The sequence below is a fragment of the Notolepis coatsorum genome (assembly GCF_963971535.1).
Source record: "Notolepis coatsorum genome assembly, chromosome: 18".
Classification (NCBI taxonomy): Eukaryota; Metazoa; Chordata; class Actinopteri; order Aulopiformes; family Paralepididae; genus Notolepis; species Notolepis coatsorum.
In genome coordinates, this window is record NC_140182.1 from 15777808 (window position 1) to 15799291 (window position 21484).

Sequence of the window (21484 nt, forward strand, 5' to 3'; positions counted from 1 at the left end):
CTGTAAGTGGTATTTTCTTGTTAAAAGTGGTCTACACGTTAAGATAATAGCTCTACACTCCAATAGCCAGCCATCACTGATATAGATTTTCTGGTCAGCAACATGGGTCTCCCAGTCCCTCCGCTCTGCAGTAAACAGAAAATAAATAATAATAATAATAATAATAATAATAATAATAATAATAATAATAATAATAATAATAATAATAATAATAATAATAATAATAATAATAATAATAATAATAATAATAATTAATTTATTTTGTATAGCGCTTTTCAATGACCCAAAGTCGCTGACAATAGGCAAAAAGAAAAAAAGGAAACATAGAACCACGAGTAACGGATAACAAATACAGGAGTCAGTAGGGGAGAGAGTCGGGAAGTGAAGGGAAACCGAGGGGGGTGGGGGGGGGCAGGAGAGGAGAGAACGTAGGGCAGGGGAAAATGGTGGTGGGTTGGAGGAGGGTGGTTATGGGTAAGGAAGGTTGAATGCTAGGGAGAACAGGTAGGTTTTGAGTTTGGATTTTAAAGTGGAGAGTGAGAGAGAGTCTCTGATGGTCTGAGGGAGGGAGTTCCAGAGTCGGGGTGCAGCTCGTGAGAATGCCCGGTCACCAAAACATTTAAGTTTGGATGACGGGACAGTGAGGGAAAGAGCGGAAGAGGACCAGAGGGAACGGGTGGGGCGGTAGGGGAGAAGGAGGTCAGTCAGGTAGGGGGGGGCCAGGCTATGGAGGGCTTTGAAGGTGAGGAGTAGTGTTTTGAAGTTGATGCGTTCCTTGATCGGGAGCCAGTGGAGGGGGGGGGGGGGGGGGGGGCAGGAGTGATGTGTTCACGGGACCGGGTGTTAGTGAGGAGGCGGGTGGCTGAATTCTGGACCATCTGCAGTTTATGGAGGGAGCGGGAGGTGATGCCAGTGAGGAGGGAGTTACAATAGTCGAGGCGGAAGGAGATGAAGGCGTGTATGAGGGATTCAGCAGCAGGGGGGGGAGAGGCAGTGACGGATTTTGGCAATGTTGTGGAGGTGAAAATATGTTTTTACAATGGAGCGGACATGGGGGTCAAATGAGAGGGTGGGGTCGAGGATGACACCGAGGTTGCGGACTAGGGGGGAGGGGGTGATGGTGGAGTCATTGATGGTGAGTGTGATGGGTCCGGATCTGGTGAGGGTGGTGTTGGTGCCGATGATGAAAAGTTCCGTCTTGTTGCCGTTTAATTTGAGGAGGTTATGGGTCATCCAGGTTTGCAGTTCGGTGATGCAGGATTCGATGTGACTGAGGGGAGGGCTGTGGGGGGATTGTGTACTGATGTAAATGTGGGTGTCATCAGCATAGCAGTGGAAGTTGAGGTGGTATTTACGTATGATGTGACAGAGGGGGGGAATGTAGCAGATGAAGAGCAGGGGGCCTAGGACTGAGCCTTGGGGGACCCCCTGTGTGACTGGGGAGGGGGTAGAGGTGTGGCCGGAGAGGGAGATGAATTGATGTCTGTCAGTGAGATAGGAGGAAAACCAGTCAAGTGCTGTGCCCTCAACACCCAGTTGGTGCAGCCTTTGGAGGAGGATGGAGTGACCCACTGTGTCAAAGGCTGCACTGAGATCTAGTAGGATCAGGATGTTGAGGGCACCAGCATCAGTGGAGATGAGGAGGTCGTTAATGACTGTATGTTCTGGTATCCAGTTCCCAATTAGGAGAGAGAACCCTAGATATTTGTACTTATTTCTAGAAGTCTTGCCATCATGTTTCCTACGTGTCCACATGTGTCCATCTACATTCACTGCACACTACAGTGCACACACATCCACATGCACACACTCACTTTAAACACCTTAACACTCGCTTTAAACACTTTTTTACTTTTAAACCATAATACACCATATTTGATCTATTTATTACTAAAGGATTTGCACTCAATCCCTACCTCATTTTTGCATTTTATATTTCATTTTGTACTTTAGTTTGTACTTTAGTTTGTATATTGTATATTTTGTAGTGTTTGGTCTTTATTATTTTTAATTGTTTTACAGTATGAAGCACAATATCAGGGGGCTCATACAGCACCAAGCGTTTCACTGTAATGTATGGTACTGTACATGTACCTATATGTGACAAATAAAACAAAACTTGAAACTTGAAATGTTTGGCACCTACTGCATTGCAGTGGAAGCGGCACAAAGGATCTCACAGGGAATCTGAACTCTCTCCCCTCGTTCTTCATTGTACTTCTCCCGGTAATTCCTCTTGTTCAAAACTCGGCAACAATGATACGCTCCGCTCTCTCTGCCCATTATTGTCGAGAGACGCCTCGCTTCACAAACGCTTCCAGGGGCCTTGAACTTCTCAACATCCCACTCGATTGGCACGGAACAAACAACACCTATGAATGGAGCTTTTTTTCCCCTTAAGGCAAAGTGATTGAACCTTTCCTAGCGTTAATTCCAATGGCCCGACTCTGCTGTCAAGACACACAATACGTAAGTCCTTTCTCCTTTCTCTTCCATCTTGTCCTATTTGGTGTAACCCCAGCCTGTCAGCCGGAGGAAGCACTTTAAGTGACAAAACCTGGCAGAGACACGGCACTATAACAGTTGGACAGATCTTTGGCGACAAACTCTTATAATTACAGACACTTAAAAATCTGTTTGGCCTTTCAGACGTGTCCTCTTTTAATATAGGCACAATTATCATCCGTTATCATCTGCCCTGTGCTCGGAGTGGGATCAGCTCTTTTAGAAGGCAACCTTCTCAAGAGGATTGGTCTCTTAATATTTAGAGATGAATGTTTAGGGCTGCCCCTAATGCATACTTTTCTGTACAGCGGGCTTGGGAGTATGGCCTTAACATACCCTTGACTACTTCTCAGTGGAGTAAATGTTTAGGATTATACAATACAAGATTCTGAGTGGAATGCATGGCGTGCATGGCGTTGTGAGTGGCATGCAGGCTTTTTGTGTTTTCCTTCGGTCATGAATGCTTTATCAGGGATGGGGATGTGGTGGGGATTGATGTGTGGGGTGTTTGTGGGACTGGCTGTTCTGGGGGGGGGGGGTTCACATGCCTTATTCGAGCAACACTGTACTTATTGTTGGTTGAAAATTATAGCCAACCTGGCTAAACTGGCATATTTACAGTAATGTTCTATGCATTCACTGTCTCTGTATTTGAAACCAATACAGTAAATACAAAATACAAATACTTATTTTATGCCTATTCTTATGTCTGCACTTTCTACATTGCACTACTTTTATTGTCTTTTATACCTATTCTTATGTCTGCACATTATTTGCATTGTTTTTATTCTGTCAACTGTATGCTAATCTTATGTACATTTTATGCTATTTGCTGTGGGGCCCTTTGGGCTGCGGTCCATGTGTGAAAGGTGCTATATCTAGATTGTGGGGCGGCGTGGCTCAGGGGTAGAGCGGGTCGTCCAATGATCGAAGGGTTGGTGGTTCGAATCCCGCTCAAGCCCATGTCCATCCCACTGCCGTTGTGTCCTTGGGCAAGACACTTAACCTACTTGCCTCGTATGAATGTGTATGCATGTGAATGAATGTTGGTGGTGGTCGGAGGGGCCGTAGGCGATGATTATTCGCCACGCTTCCGTGAGTCTGCCTCAGGGCAGCTCTGGCTGCAATTATAGCTTACCACCACCGGTATGACTGTGTATGAACGAATAATGGACTCTGTAAGCGCTCTGGGGTCACTGGGGTGTCACGAAGAGCGCTATATAAATCCAATCCATTATTATTATTAGAGTTATTGTTATGTATTATTATTCTATTGTAAAAAAAAAAAAAAAAAAATCGAGAACAAATAAAGGTTTGAATTGAATATGACCCCTACTATAGATTATCCAAGATGGACAACAAACACCAAGATTTATGCTGGCACAGATGTGACCAGCTGTTAAAACACTCTGGTTAGAGATAATAAAGATAAGATGAGATAAGATGAGATAAGGTCCTGCCCCCGTTGGGCCTGTCAAGGTGGTGTGATCTTCCCTGCACCGTCCTTGATGTGGCAGACAGCGTCGACTGCAGCGGCTATTCTGTCTTGGGGAGATAAAGGCATGGATGAACAGCAACTTCCTCCAACTAAACAGCAAAAAAACCGAGGCACTTCTAATTGGCACCCCTCACCAGGTTCAGTCTTCATCCATATCACATCTCACCTTTGACGGCCAGGTAATCCCCCTCTCCCCCTCAGTCACAAATCTGGGGGTTCGATTTGACCCCCACCTGACCTTCAACATCCACATAAAACACCTCTGCAAGACCTCATTCTATCACCTAAAAAATATTTCAAAACTCCCGTCCCATTCTAACCCTGTCGGATGCAGAGAAGCTTGTCCATGCCTTTATCGCCTCAAGACTGGACTACTGTAACGGACTCTTCATCGGGATTCCTGGCAAGAGCATCCAAAAGCTGCAATACATCCAGAACAGCGCTGTCAGGGTCCTGATGAGAGTCCGTAAACACGATCACATAACCCCCATCCTCCACTCACTACACTGGCTCCCCGTCTCATCCCGGATCAACTACAAAATCCTGACGATCACCCATAACTGCATAAACGGACACGCACCCCTCTACCTTCAGGAACTCATCACTCCACAATCCTTCACCCGCACCCTCAGATCCGCAGGTAGCCTGCTCCTTCAGGTCCCCAATACCCGGCTCTGCACCATGGGTGACCGAGCCTTCTGCACGGCTGCACCACGCCTGTGGAACAGCCTCCCCATCCAGCTGAGGGCACCACAGAGCCTGGACTCTTTTAAAACAGGCCTGAAAACCTACCTATTCAAAAAGGCCTTTGACTGTTAGCTTTTTATTTTCTTGCGCTGTTGTTTTTAAATTGTCTGTTTATACTATGTTTTTTAATTAACTATGTTCTATTTTTATCTTACTTTTATTCTGTATTTTATTTTATTTGTTTTACTAATAACTATTTTATTTTTTATTTTTTTTAACTATGTTCTAACCCTGTAGTGTAGCACTTTGGGATCCCAGCGAACAAAAAGTGCATTACAAATCCAATCTATTATTATTATTATTATTATTATTATTATTATTATTATTATTATTATTATTATTATTATTATTATTATTATTATTATTATTATTATTATTATTATTATTATTATTAGTGTGGGTGACCTGGCGAAGCCAGGTTGCCACCCACACTATACATATCCATACTCTTTTGCCACCCACACTATACATATCCATACTCTTTTTATTTATTATTCTTTATTCCACCGATTTTGCCAACACACTCGTGCCAGAGCGTTCGCGCCCCATACACGTGAAAGGTATCAAAACGACCGGCTTGCTCCAACTCGATGTGCTATTCGAACTCGTAAAGTTTCACCGCACCGTCTGGCTACGAATCGACTTTAAACGGTAAAATTTCGGTCCCATTGGGAATGCATTGCATTTTAGAGTGTAGCAGCTGAAATAATCTTTTTCCCCCTACCTTGGGTGAATTGCGAGTGTGATCTCAATTTTGGACGTAGAAATAAAACAAACACATCAAAACGATGACACGGCTGTCATCCCGCTCACAAAAGAAAAATAAATGGAATTGGACATTTCTATCTCAACTGACGACCATTTGTTTGAAGGTTCTCCTCCCCATTGACCGCCATGCAATCGCACTCTAGAAATCACATTTTTCACACTATTTTTTAGCCTTCTGTTCCGATCGCCGAAGGAGTGCCACAATATCGCACGAATGTCACAATATCGCGCACAACCCTTCGCCTACTCGTTGTAGTGCTCATGTGCGCGTCACAACGCTTCATCTCTTATAGTTTTCTTTTAATCAATGTGACAATGCAGTCATGCATCTGCCTCCATAGAAATGCATTGAATAGAAAATATGCAAGTCATAGTGATTGCTTCACCTGTGTGGCTCATGGCTCACTCATGATTGGTTCAGCTGTGTGGCTCGTGGCTGAGCTGCCAATGACATCATCCACTTAACCCATCATTGGCCATCACTGTGTTGCAGTACTGAATTGCTGACAGCGCCCTCTGTCTTGTGGGTTGTGTCATTGTACTCAGTAGGGATATCCTCTTTCATTTTTCATTGGTCCATGTTGACCCCCTTTCATTGGTCGATGTTGACCACTCCCCCGATCCTTAGACCACGCCCCCTTAGGCCACACCCCCTCAGTGTATCTCTTGAACCGTTTGTCGTAGAGACTTGCGGATTGTGCCATTGTACTCAGTAGGGATATCCTCTTTCATTTTTCATTGGTCCATGTTGACCCCCTTTCATTGGTCGATGTTGACCACTCCCCCGATCCTTAGACCACGCCCCCTTAGGCCACACCCCCTCAGTGTATCTCTTGAACCGTTTGTCGTAGAGACTTGCGGATTGTGCCATTGGTCGATGTTGACCACCTTTCATTGGTCGATGTTGACCACTCCCCCGATCCTTAGACCACGCCCCCTTAGGCCACACCCCCTTTAAAAAAATCGGAAAAATCCGAAAACTCGGAAAAATCCCAAAACTCGGAAAAATCTAAAATCCGAAAAAGTTCAAAAACTCGGAAAAATCCCAAAACCCAAAAACTCGGAAAAATCCGAAAAATCCGAAAACTCGGAAACATCAAAAATCCGAAAAAGTTCAAAAACTCGGAAAAGTCCGAAAACCCGAAAACTCGGAAAAATCCAAAAACTCGGAAAACTCGGAAACATCAAAAATCCGAAAAAGTTCAAAAACTCGGAAAAATCCGAAAACTCGGAAACATCAAAAATCCGAAAAAGTTCAAAAACTCCTCGGAAAAATCCCAAAACCCAAAAACTCGGAAAAATCCGAAAAATCCGAAAACTCGGAAACATCAAAAATCCGAAAAAGTTCAAAAACTCGGAAAAGTCCGAAAACCCGAAAACTCGGAAAAATCCAAAAACTCGGAAAACTCGGAAACATCAAAAATCCGAAAAAGTTCAAAAACTCGGAAAAATCCGAAAACTCGGAAACATCAAAAATCCGAAAAAGTTCAAAAACTCCTCGGAAAAATCCCAAAACCCAAAAACTCGGAAAAATCCGAAAAATCCGAAAACTCGGAAACATCAAAAATCCGAAAAAGTTCAAAAACTCGGAAAAGTCCGAAAACCCGAAAACTCGGAAAAATCCAAAAACTCTGAAAACTCGGAAACATCAAAAATCCGAAAAAGTTCAAAAACTCGGAAAAATCCGAAAACTCGGAAACATCAAAAATCCGAAAAAGTTCAAAAACTCCTGGACCACATCCTAATGACTAATGACGGGTTTCTGCCTTTTTTCCCTGTGACCTCCAGGCCCAGTGCTGATGTCCCCGAAGCCTGGGAGTCTGGTGGAGTCCTACCCAGAGCTGGGCATGGGCAAGGGGCTGAGCAGCTCCCTGGACACCCGCCGGTCCCAGAGCAGCTGACTTACATCCAGGACCAGCTGAGCTCCAAAGAGGACCAGAGTCATGTTTGCATGTATTAGCTCTAGAATTGCCACAGTTATCCAAGTAACAGGTGAACGTCCAAAGGAACCATAACTGATTTAATGAGCCATTCGCAGTTTCACTGTATCGGCCATGTGTACTTAGACTTGCATGGCTTAATCTTTGAGACAAGCATATGCTACTGGCAGGATCAACCAGGTAGCCTCCGATCCGAGGTGGGCTCACGCGGACGCCTCAGCGAGATGTGACCCGAGAAGCGACATTTTGTTTTTGCTACATTTAATTTGAGTCTGTTTTCAGTTATCCAATTCGAAATCATAAATAATTCACTCTGAAGTATCTTATTCACTTGTTCTGTGCTCTCAGCGGATGCATATATAGTTGTATCATCAGCATAAATCGCTGTACCTGCACTTTCCAATACATAAGGCATATCATTTACAAATATAGAGTAAAGGAGGGGTCCAAGACAACTTCCTTGGGGAATACCACACTGGAGTGTTACCATATTTGACATGGAACCATTAAATATAACACATTGTTGTCTATTAGACAAGTAGCTTCTCATCCATTCCATGGCAGTGTCTTCAATACAATACAGTACAGTGTACTCTCAGCGGATGCATATATAGTTGTATCATCAGCATAAATCGCTGTACCTGCACTTTCCAATACATAAGGCATATCATTTACAAATATAGAGTAAAGGAGGGGTCCAAGACAACTTCCTTGGGGAATACCACACTGGAGTGTTACCATATTTGACATGGAACCATTAAATATAACACATTGTTGTCTATTAGACAAGTAGCTTCTCATCCATTCCATGGCAGTGTCTTCAATACAATACAGTACAGTGTACTCTCAGCGGATGCATATATAGTTGTATCATCAGCATAAATCGCTGTACCTGCACTTTCCAATACATAAGGCATATCATTTACAAATATAGAGTAAAGGAGGGGTCCAAGACAACTTCCTTGGGGAATACCACACTGGAGTGTTACCATATTTGACATGGAACCATTAAATATAACACATTGTTGTCTATTAGACAAGTAGCTTCTCATCCATTCCATGGCAGTGTCTTCAATACAAATATAGAGTAAAGGAGGGGTCCAAGACAACTTCCTTGGGGAATACCACACTGGAGTGTTACCATATTTGACATGGAACCATTAAATATAACACATTGTTGTCTATTAGACAAGTAGCTTCTCATCCATTCCATGGCAGTGTCTTCAATACAATACAGTACAGTGTACTCTCAGCGGATGCATATATAGTTGTATCATCAGCATAAATCGCTGTACCTGCACTTTCCAATACATAAGGCATATCATTTACAAATATAGAGTAAAGGAGGGGTCCAAGACAACTTCCTTGGGGAATACCACACTGGAGTGTTACCATATTTGACATGGAACCATTAAATATAACACATTGTTGTCTATTAGACAAGTAGCTTCTCATCCATTCCATGGCAGTGTCTTCAATACAATACAGTACAGTGTAATTTCAATAATAATAGGTCATGATCTATGATGTCGAAATCCAAGAGCACTGTACCCACAACTAACTTCCTATCGATCAGCTGTAGCCAGCTATCTGTAAGAGATGTTAAAGCAGTTCCTGTAGAGTATCCTACTTTGTATGCATGCTGGAAATCAGAATTAATGTTGTTTTCGTTTAAATACTTTTGAATCTGCTTGAACACAATTCCTTCCAATTACTTCCAATTCTACCTATTACTGGTAAAATACTAATGGGCCTACTGTTTGAACCTGTAAATGGCTCTTTACAGTTCTTTGGTAGTGGAGTTACTTTGGCTATTTTCCAAGGCTGAGGAAAGACACTCTCTTCAAAACATCAAGGTCCCCCATTTTGCAATTCTTAGTGACATTGATCAGCGTTGTCCTGAGCTAGCCAAGTTCGTACGTGGTGCTGGAAATCCTTGAAAAATGCTTGTATTTCAATGTGCTGTTTTCAAGGTTTTAAATGTGCTTCAATTGTGTATAAAGTGCTGGAAAGTTATTGTTGAAATTGTAATTGCATTTTCATAATAAATCGCTATCTGACTGAATAGTTTGGATTTTGGTCCTGTTATTACAATATTTATCATCTCCGTTACATATAAGCTTGCTGTAATGTCTAACTTGCTGTGCCTAATCTGATCGCATCTGTATGATCCAAATGCAAAGGATGGCATGTCAATTTGAGTTGCTTTTTCTGTCATCTGCGACATCTTCTGTCAAGTTCTTCTGTCAGTTACAGTGGGTGACAATATTGTCACAAGGAAAGATGAAATTACCTACCTGGGTTCCATCCTAGAGGCTAATCTCTCCTGTGACAAAATGGCATCCAATGTAATAAAAAAAAAGTCAACCAACGAACTAGATTCTTGTACCGGATCTCCTCTCTGGTAAACAAGAATACCCTGAAGACTCTGGCAGGAGCACTCATTCAAGGGTACTATGACTATGCTTGCACCTCATGGTACCAAAGCACCTCAAAGGCGCTAAAAACAAAATTACAAACATCTCAAAACAAACGGGTCAGACTACTGCTTGACCTTACTCCTAGAACCCGCCTCACCCCTGCCCAATTTGACAACCTAGGATGGCTTAGAGTAGACAACAGAGTACAGCAACTTGCAATGGGCCTGGTCTACAAGATACACTACACGACCAAGGTACCCATGTACATGTCAAAATATTTCCCAAAGGTCAGTGAATACCACGATCACAACACCAGAGGTAGCTCCACAAATCATGTTAAACCCAGATTCGGCTCAAACAAGGGACTAAACACGTTTCGCAATTATGCCACAACAATGTGGAACGCCCTACCCAAAGCTGTAAAGGAATGTGAATCACAACCCACATTCAAAACCGCTCTTAAAAGAGCACCTACGGGAGGCTGCAATTCGAAACTGGCCACCGTAAATGCCCAAAACCCCCACCACCTCCTAATAGACAGTCTCCTCCCCACCGCATGTATATATTCCCTCCCCGCCGTATGTATATTTCTCTCCCACCCACCCACCCCCTCCTAATGTACAGTCCCCTCCCCATCATATATACTCTGTCAGGATCTAGGGGTAACAGTACTGTATATTTGAATACCGTTTATGTCACAAATGTATCAGTACTAAATACCTATATGTCCCTATGCCATAAATGTCATGTATGTTGTGTATGTCATAAATGTCTATATGAATTGAAAATGGGGGACCCTGATGGAAACAAGACAAGCGTCTTTCTCAGGTCTGCATCCCCTTAACAATTGTATGTATTGAGCCGTACTGTATTGTACCCATTCTGCAATCTGTTAAATAAAGTTTTCATTCATTCATTCATTCATTCATATATGTCCTGATGAATAGAAAATGGGGGACCCTGATGTAAACAAGACGAAAGTCTTTCTGAATGAATGTATAGTCTAATAGTGTAATATTGTGTAATAGTGTAATAGTGTAATAGTGTGTAATAGTGTAATAGTGTAATAGTGTAATAGTGTAATAGTGTGTAATAGTGTAATAGTGTGTAAAAGTGTAATAGTGTGTAATAGTGTAATAGTGTGTAATAGTGTAATAGTGTGTAATAGTGTGTAATAGTGTAATAGTGTAATAGTGTGTAATAGTGTAATAGTGTGTAATAGTGTAATAGTGTAATAGTGTGTAATAGTGTAATAGTGTAATAGTGTGTAATAGTGTAATAGTGTGTAATAGTGTAATAGTGTGTAATAGTGTAATAGTGTAATAGTGTGTAATAGTGTAATAGTGTAATAGTGTGTAATAGTGTAATAGTGTAATAGTGTGTAATAGTGTAATAGTGTGTAATAGTGTGTAATAGTGTAATAGTGTAATAGTGTAATAGTGTGCAATAGTGTAATAGTGTAATAGTGTGTAATAGTGTAATAGTGTAATAGTGTGTAATAGTGTAATAGTGTAATAGTGTGTAATAGTGTAATAGTGTGTAATAGTGTTATAGTGTGTAATAGTGTAATAGTGTAATAGTGTAATAGTGTGTAATAGTGTAATAGTGTAATAGTGTGTAATAGTGTAATAGTGTGTAATAGTGTAATAGTGTAATAGTGTGTAATAGTGTAATAGTGTAATAGTGTGTAATAGTGTAATAGTGTGTAATAGTGTAATAGTGTGTAATAGTGTAATAGTGTGTAATAGTGTGTACTAGTGTAATAGTGTGTAATAGTGTAATAGTGTAATAGTGTGTAATAGTGTAATAGTGTGTAATAGTGTAATAGTGTAATAGTGTGTAATAGTGTAATAGTGTGTAATAGTGTAATAGTGTAATAGTGTGTAATAGTGTAATAGTGTGTAATAGTGTAATAGTGTTATAGTGTGTAATAGTGTAATAGTGTAATAGTGTGTAATAGTGTAATAGTGTGTAATAGTGTAATAGTGTAATAGTGCAATAGTGTGTAATAGTGTAATAGTGTGTAATAGTGTAATAGTGTTATAGTGTGTAATAGTGTAATAGTGTAATAGTGTAATAGTGTGTAATAGTGTAATAGTGTAATAGTGTGTAATAGTGTGTAATAGTGTGTAATAGTGTGTAATAGTGTGTAATAGTGTAATAGTGTAATAGTGTGTAATAGTGTGTAATAGTGTAATAGTGTGTAATAGTGTGTAATAGTGTGTAATAGTGTAATAGTGTAATAGTGTGTAATAGTGTAATAGTGTGTAATAGTGTAATAGTGTGTAATAGTGTAATAGTGTAATAGTGTGTAATAGTGTAATAGTGTGTAATAGTGTAATAGTGTTATAGTGTGTAATAGTGTGTAATAGTGTAATTGTGTAATAGTGTGTAATAGTGTAATAGTGTAATAGTGTGTAATAGTGTAATAGTGTGTAATAGTGTAATAGTGTAATAGTGTGTAATAGTGTAATAGTGTGTAATAGTGTAATAGTGTAATAGTGTGTAATAGTGTGTAATAGTGTAATAGTGTAATAGTGTGTAATAGTGTAATATTGTGTAATAGTGTAATAGTGTAATAGTGTGTAATAGTGTAATAGTGTGTAATAGTGTAATAGTGTACTAGTGTGTAATAGTGTAATAGTGTGTAATAGTGTGTAATAGTGTAATAGTGTGTAATAGTGTAATAGTGTCTAATAGTGTAATAGTGTAATAGTGTAATAGTGTGTAATAGTGTGTAATAGTGTAATAGTGTGTAATAGTGTAATAGTGTAATAGTGTGTAATAGTGTAATAGTGTGTAATAGTGTGTAATAGTGTGTAATAGTGTGTAATAGTGTAATAGTGTGTAATAGTGTGTAATAGTGTAATAGTGTAATAGTGTGTAATAGTGTAATAGTGTGTAATAGTGTAATAGTGTAATAGTGTGTAATAGTGTAATAGTGTGTAATAGTGTGTAATAGTGTAATAGTGTGTAATAGTGTGTAATAGTGTAATAGTGTGTAATAGTGTAATAGTGTGTAATAGTGTAATAGTGTGTAATAGTGTAATAGTGTGTAATAGTGTAATAGTGTGTAATAGTGTAATAGTGTAATAGTGTGTAATAGTGTAATAGTGTGTAATAGTGTAATAGTGTGTAATAGTGTAATAGTGTGTAATAGTGTAATAGTGTAATAGTGTGTAATGGTGTAATAGTGTAATAGTGTGTAATAGTGTAATAGTGTAATAGTGTGTAATAGTGTGTAATAGTGTGTAATAGTGTAATAGTGTAATAGTGTGTAATAGTGTAATAGTGTGTAATAGTGTAATAGTGTAATAGTGTGTAATAGTGTAATAGTGTAATAGTGTGTAATAGTGTGTAATAGTGTAATAGTGTGTAATAGTGTAATAGTGTAATAGTGTGTAATAGTGTAATAGTGTAATAGTGTGTAATAGTGTAATAGTGTGTAATAGTGTAATAGTGTGTAATAGTGTAATAGTGTGTAATAGTGTGTAATAGTGTAATAGTGTAATAGTGTGTAATAGTGTAATAGTGTGCAATAGTGTAATAGTGTAATAGTGTGTAATAGTGTAATAGTGTAATAGTGTGTAATAGTGTAATAGTGTAATAGTGTGTAATAGTGTAATAGTGTAATAGTGTAATAGTGTGTAATAGTGTGTAATAGTGTAATAGTGTCTAATAGTGTAATAGTGTAATAGTGTAATAGTGTGTAATAGTGTAATAGTGTAATAGTGTAATAGTGTGTAATAGTGTAATAGTGTAATAGTGTGTAATAGTGTAATAGTGTAATAGTGTGTAATAGTGTGTAATAGTGTAATAGTGTGTAATAGTGTAATAGTGTAATAGTGTGTAATAGTGTAATAGTGTAATAGTGTGTAATAGTGTAATAGTGTGTAATAGTGTAATAGTGTAATAGTGTGTAATAGTGTAATAGTGTGTAATAGTGTAATAGTGTGTAATAGTGTGTAATAGTGTAATAGTGTGTAATAGTGTAATAGTGTGCAATAGTGTAATAGTGTAATAGTGTGTAATAGTGTAATAGTGTGTAATAGTGTAATAGTGTAATAGTGTGTAATAGTGTAATAGTGTAATAGTGTAATAGTGTGTAATAGTGTGTAATAGTGTAATAGTGTCTAATAGTGTAATAGTGTAATAGTGTAATAGTGTGTAATAGTGTAATAGTGTAATAGTGTAATAGTGTGTAATAGTGTAATAGTGTGTAATAGTGTGTAATAGTGTAATAGTGTGTAATAGTGTGTAATAGTGTGTAATAGTGTAATAGTGTAATAGTGTGTAATAGTGTAATAGTGTAATAGTGTGTAATAGTGTAATAGTGTGTAATAGTGTAATAGTGTAATAGTGTGTAATAGTGTAATAGTGTAATAGTGTGTAATAGTGTAATAGTGTGTAATAGTGTGTAATAGTGTAATAGTGTGTAATAGTGTAATAGTGTGTAATAGTGTAATAGTGTGTAATAGTGTAATAGTGTAATAGTGTGTAATAGTGTAATAGTGTAATAGTGTGTAATAGTGTAATAGTGTGTAATAGTGTAATAGTGTGTAATAGTGTAATAGTGTGTAATAGTGTAATAGTGTAATAGTGTGTAATAGTGTAATAGTGTGTAATAGTGTAATAGTGTAATAGTGTGTAATAGTGTAATAGTGTAATAGTGTGTAATAGTGTGTAATAGTGTGTAATAGTGTAATAGTGTGTAATAGTGTAATAGTGTGTAATAGTGTGTAATAGTGTAATAGTGTGTAATAGTGTAATAGTGTGTAATAGTGTAATAGTGTGTAATAGTGTAATAGTGTGTAATAGTGTAATAGTGTAATAGTGTGTAATAGTGTAATAGTGTGTAATAGTGTAATAGTGTAATAGTGTGTAATAGTGTGTAATAGTGTAATAGTGTAATAGTCTGTAATAGTGTAATAGTGTGTAATAGTGTAATAGTGTGTAATAGTGTAATAGTGTAATAGTGTGTAATAGTGTAATAGTGTAATATTGTAATAGTGTGTAATAGTGTAATAGTGTGTAATAGTGTAATAGTGTAATAGTGCAATAGTGTGTAATAGTGTAATAGTGTGTAATAGTGTAATAGTGTTATAGTGTGTAATAGTGTAATAGTGTAATAGTGTGATAGTGTGTAATAGTGTGTAATAGTGTAATAGTGTGTAATAGTGTGTAATAGTGTAATAGTGTAATAGTGTGTAATAGTGTAATAGTGTGTAATAGTGTAATAGTGTGTAATAGTGCAATAGTGTAATAGTGTGTAATAGTGTAATAGTGTGTAATAGTGTAATAGTGTGTAATAGTGTAATAGTGTGTAATAGTGTAATAGTGTAATAGTGTGTAATAGTGTAATAGTGTGTAATAGTGTAATAGTGTGTAATAGTGTAATAGTGTGTAATAGTGTAATAGTGTGTAATAGTGTGTAATAGTGTGTAATAGTGTTATAGTGTGTAATAGTGTAATAGTGTAATAGTGTGTAATAGTGTGTAATAGTGTAATAGTGTGTAATAGTGTAATAGTGTGTAATAGTGTGTAATAGTGTGTAATAGTGTGTAATAGTGTAATAGTGTGTAATAGTGTAATAGTGTGTAATAGTGTGTAATAGTGTGTAATAGTGTGTAATAGTGTAATATTGTGTAATAGTGTAATAGTGTTGCGGGTTGTGTCATTGCACTCAGTAGGGATATCCTCTTTGATTGGTCTATGTTGACCACTCCCCCGATCCTTAGGCCGCGCCCCCTTTTTGTATCCTTTGAACCGTTTGTCATAGAGACTCGCGAGAGACCCTCTCCCCCGTTGGCCGGCGGTGCACAGGCGTCACCCACACTTTCACAATTTCCCCCGCGCGGAATTGTCTAGTTATTATTATTATTATTATTCTACCTCAAACTGGACACTGGGCGACCACAGGCGCGATGGATCTGCTCTTCGTCGTCCTCAGTTGACCTACGGCGTCTAACCAGGCCCGTTCTACTTCAACTGGATCCCAGTGGTGCTCCTGCCCCCTGGGGAGTGTGGTGCTCCTGCCCCCTGGGGAGTGTGGTGCTCCTGCCCCCTGGGGAGTGTGGTGCTCCTGCCCCCTGGGGAGTGTGGTGCTCCTGCCCCCTGGGGAGTGTGGTGCTCCTGCCCCCTGGGGAGTGTGGTGCTCCTGCCCCCTGGGGAGTGTGGTGCTCCTGCCCCCTGGGGAGTGTGGTGCTCCTGCCCCCTGTGGGGAGTGTGGTGCTCCTGCCCCCTGGGGAGTGTGGTGCTCCTGCCCCCTGGGGAGTGTGGTGCTCCTGCCCCCTGGGGAGTGTGGTGCTCCTGCCCCCTGGGGAGTGTGGTGCTCCTGCCCCCTGGGGAGTGTGGTGCTCCTGCCCCCTGGGGAGTGTGGTGCTCCTGCCCCCCTGGGGAGTGTGGTTCTCCTGCCCCCTGGGGAGTGTGGTGCTCCTGCCCCCTGGGGAGTGTGGTGCTCCTGCCCCCTGGGGAGTGTGGTGCTCCTGCCCCCCTGGGGAGTGTGTGACTCTGAGACGTTCAGCTCTGAGCCTTGACTTTTAGCCTTCATCTTATTGCCATACCAGCGCTCGTATTCCTATGCTTCTTTGTTCTATTTTATTACATTTTTTAAATGTTCTCAAGTATTTTAGATACTATTGCTACCGTGACATATGTATGTATTGTAAGGGGCTGAGGGGAATGGTGATTGATGGCTTCTACAGTATGTTCCTGCCTGTTGGCTCCTCCCAATGGAGAGAAGATGACTGACAGCTTCACACATGCAGACCCACACACACAGCTGTCTCTCAATTAGCAATCAGCATGGCTCTCAAAGAGGACAGACAAAGAACCTCAGAGTGTGTCTAGAGCTGTTGGGAGACATCTAAAATCGTGAGTTGACCACCGGTAAGCCGGACAGCGGCCCGGCCTGGTTAGGGGCTGGACTACAGTAAAGGTATAGTTAGGTGCTCCAATGGGAGCCAGTAGGATTTAGTTGTTTTGTTTCATTTTCTGTTTTACTTAAATAAATGCCCCTGGCCATTGTCCAGCGGGGAGCTAAAACTATTTGACTGTGTGTTTGATTACTTGTACAACCATATTGCACCTTCCACCTACCCCTGTCTGCTACCCTTGTTACAGTATGTATGTCTATGCGTTTCATTACATGTGTATATAATATATACATGCATACCTGTACCAATTATTTGCTTGTTCTATTCTTCATCCATAGCAACACTATCCATAGCAACACTATATCACCGACATCCTGTTTGAACAGCCCATCTGAGGTTTATCTCCTCCACGCCGCCTGTGGTTGTTCCTCATCTTCACTGGGGAAAGTCTGGGAGTGTTGCATATATGGTTTTTATGATAGTTTTTGTTCTGGATCTATTGTGATGTTTCTTCTTGACTTGTAAAGCCCATGGGGGCAATTCCATGTGATTTTGGGCTATACATTTGATCATCTATTCCTTTATTGATCCCCTTGGGGAAATCGGGGCGTCATAGCAGCATGGGGTGGGGGGTACAGGTATGGTAATGGTAGAAAGACATAAATATAGGCAATGAAATTAGATGTGAATATAGAAATGAGATAGTGTAAACAAAGGTGCAGATGAGGGTCTGTATGCCCGATCGGTTATATTATACGTCTCAATAAATATAGGCAACAACGAATTTGAATCTGAATATACTATAAGTAAAAGTCAACAAAGTATAGTATACACAAGGTACCCTAACTGGCATGATATGTCATACAATACATTTTTTTAATGTCTTTTTTGTGTTGTGCTGTGTCTGCTGGGCCAAAGACTAGATAATCGCATGGGAGTCGCTGTTGACCAGCTCTGGACATTGGGCTTCTCGACCAAAAAACTAATTATTTTCAACTGGAAGGAGTGTAAACCAGCCTGCTTCTCTAGGGATTATTGGCTCGGGGCACAAAAACCTGATTATGATCATGTCTCACTCTCTACCACAATGACAATAAAAGCAAACTTGAAACTTGTGAGATCTTATAACCATGCTCATGTTTCCAAAGACCAGCGTTGGAGCGGGCACACACGCACGCACGCACAGAAAGGGAGAATGGCAATTTACAAGGCTTTGCTCCTTGTAAGAGAGTCACAAGTCGATCAGAGCTTCCTACCCTGAGATATGGTCACTTTTCCGCCTGTCTTTATGCTATGGAGATATACACGTGACTCTTCTAAAGATATTAAGCTTTCTCTGCATATTTTCACACCGCCAACAAAGTAGCCTACTGGAAAGAAACAGACTAAGAAATGACGTAAACTCTATGATCAAAACTGCAAAAAAGAATTTCATCAATGACAACTGAGAAACAAACCAACCATGTGAACTTTGGAAATTACAATAATCAACTAGGCTGCAGTAAAAAACTCAACCAGATTTTCAAACGCAAACATAAAGACGGACAACTCGCTCATCACAGACGAGCTGGATGTAGCCAATTACTTAAACATTTTCTTCACAAACATAGCCACAGCACTGGTAAACAAACTACCCTCCCACTCAGGGCATTTTGGGGTAGAACACATCATAGCCTACTACAAAAACCTAGGGGTCCGCAAAGACTATTTCAAACTAGAAATGGTAACAACAGCTGAGGTACTCAAAAAACTGAGTGCCCTCCAACCTAACAAGGCCACTGGCCATGACAATATCCCCTCCAAATTCAGCAGCCACCATCACCCCAGTCATCAGTCATCACACACATAATAAACCTCTCCATAAAACAGGGACACATACCAAAAATCTATCCTTATCTCCATCTCAAGTCATGGAAAAAATTGTATACGAACAGGTAGAAAAGTACCTTGTGGAAAAAAATCTAATCTACAAATTCCAATCTGGCTTCAGAACATCCCACTACACTGACGCATGCCTTCTCTATTTAAACGACCACATCAAACAAGAGGTGGACGCGGGCAAATACTGCGGCATGGTCATCCTGGACCTACAAAAGGCCTTCGACATTGTCAATCACACCATTCTGATTGACGAGCTAAAACAGTACTGTATTTGTAAATCTGGTATGTCATAAAATGTATAAATGTAGCAGTATTGTCTATGTAATGTGTGTCATATATATGTTATGATGAATTGAAAATGGGGGACCCTGATGGAAATTACCCCGGTCACAGCCTGCTCACCCTGGACCCCTGCCACAGCCTGCTCACCCTGGACCCCTGCCACAGCCTGCTCACCCTGGACCCCTGCCACAGCCTGCTCACCCTGGACCCCTGCCACAGCCTGCTCACCCTGGACCCCTGCCACAGCCTGCTCACCCTGGACCCCTGCCACAGCCTGCTCACCCTGGACCCCTGCCACAGCCTGCTCACCCTGGACCCCTGCCACAGCCTGCTCACCCTGGACCCCTGCCACAGCCTGCTCACCCTGGACCCCTGCCACAGCCTGCTCACCCTGGACCCCTGCCACAGCCTGCTCACCCTGGACCCCTGCCACAGCCTGCTCACCCTGGACCCCTGCCACAGCCTGCTCACCCTGGACCCCTGCCACAGCCTGCTCACCCTGGACCCTCCACCACTGGATTAGATCACATACTCTCGGACCTCAATAAATACACCCAGCATTGGGTTTTCTCTGCACTCCATGTTCTACTGTTTTCTGTGTCTCTCGTCTGGCAGGTTAACGATATCAATGTGGGGTTGACATGAATTATTGGAAGAGTTTGATCTGTAGATAGAAAAGATGGATATTATAAATGATAAATGTAAATAGTAGATTAAAATTTTTAATGGGTTATTACTCCAATGTCTACAAACACCATATGAATGTAAATGTTTTACAGCAACAAAAATATAAAATACAACATAAAATAAAAAATGTAAGCTTACTATTGTCTAGGGTTATATCAACAACAGAATGTCTAGAATCTAGAGAATGGAAACATATATACAAACCGCACAATATTGATGTAACTAAGAGATTGGCTGGGGGAAATGTTTTGATGTCTGATTCAATGTTCTTCAGTTTTAAATATAAGAACATCTATTTAAGCTGTCAAGCTCATCTCGCCAAATGGTTAAGGACATTTCACTCAAAGCAGTCTCACAATCAAACGAGGATCAGTTCAAATCCCAACAGGTTCTTTTTCTTTTATGACTTTTTAAAAAGCATTTTCTGGCAGATAAGATGAGAGAACCTACAAATATGAGACTGTTTTGACAACACATTATTGATGTAACTAAGAGATTGGCTGGGATAAATGTTTTAATTTCAGATTCAATGTTCTTCTAATTTAAATATAAAAAATAACTATATAAGCTGTCAAGCTCATCTAGCCAAATGGTTAAGGAAAGTTCGATTGATTGATTGAAAACTTTAACAGATTGCAGAATGGGTACAATACCCATGTACATGTCAAAATACTTCCCAAAGGTCAGTGAATACCACGATCACAACACCAGAGGGAGCTCCACAAATCATGTTAAACCCAGATTCGGCTCAAACAAGGGACTAAACACGTTTCGCAATTATGCCACATCAATGTGGAACGCCCTACCCAAAGCTGTAAAGGAATGTGAATCACTACCCACTTTCAGAAACACTCTCAAAGAACACCTACGGGAGACTGCAATTCGAAACTGGCCCCTACAAATGTCCTAACCCAGTTGTACAGTAAATGACCAAGTATGGCTTTGTCAGTATTCCAATGTACAGTGTACAGTGCCCCCCCCCCCTACCCAACCCCCCCCCCCCCCCCCCCCTCCAATGTACAGCCCCCCCCCCCCCCCCCCCCCACCCACCCAACCCCACCTACCCAACCTCCTCCAATCGTACAGTTTCTACGTCAAATGTATATACACTCTTTTTCTGGACACTTTTTGTATCACAAACAGTACTGTATTTGCAAATCTGGTATGTCATAAATGTATAGATGTAGCAGTAGCTACTGTCTATCTGTATATATGTCATATATGTTATGATGAATTGAAAATGGTCGACCCTGATGTAAACAAGACGAAAGTCTTTCTCTGGTCTGCATCCCCTTAACAATTGTATGTATTGAGCTGTACTGTACTGTACCCATTCTGCAATCTGTTAATAAACTTTTCAATCAATCAATCAATCAATCAATCAATCAATCAATCAATCAATCAATCAATCAATACAGCTCAATACTAGTTGGATGAAGACCAGAAAAATACGTTCGTTTTGTTTACATAAGGTTCCTCCATTTTCAATTCATCAAGACATTTATGACACGGTACTGTGTAATAAAAATATATACATCCGGACCGAAGGGGAAGAAACTGTACATTGGAGGGGGTTTGGTGGGTGGGGACAGGGGTTACGGATGATTTTGACATTTACCGGGCCAGTTTCTAATTGCAGCCACCCGTAGGTGCTCTTTGAGAGCGGTTAACTCAACTCCAAGCAATCTCACAATCCAAAAATCACAGTTAAAATCCCAACAGTTATTTTTTCTTTCATGACTCTTTCTTTTGTTTGCATTTCCTGGCAGCCTACAAATATGAGACAGTTTTGACAGCACACAGTATATTGATGATTATCATGTAAGATTGGCTGGGATAAGCAAAAAATAATAAAAATCGAACCCTAACTAACCTTACTGT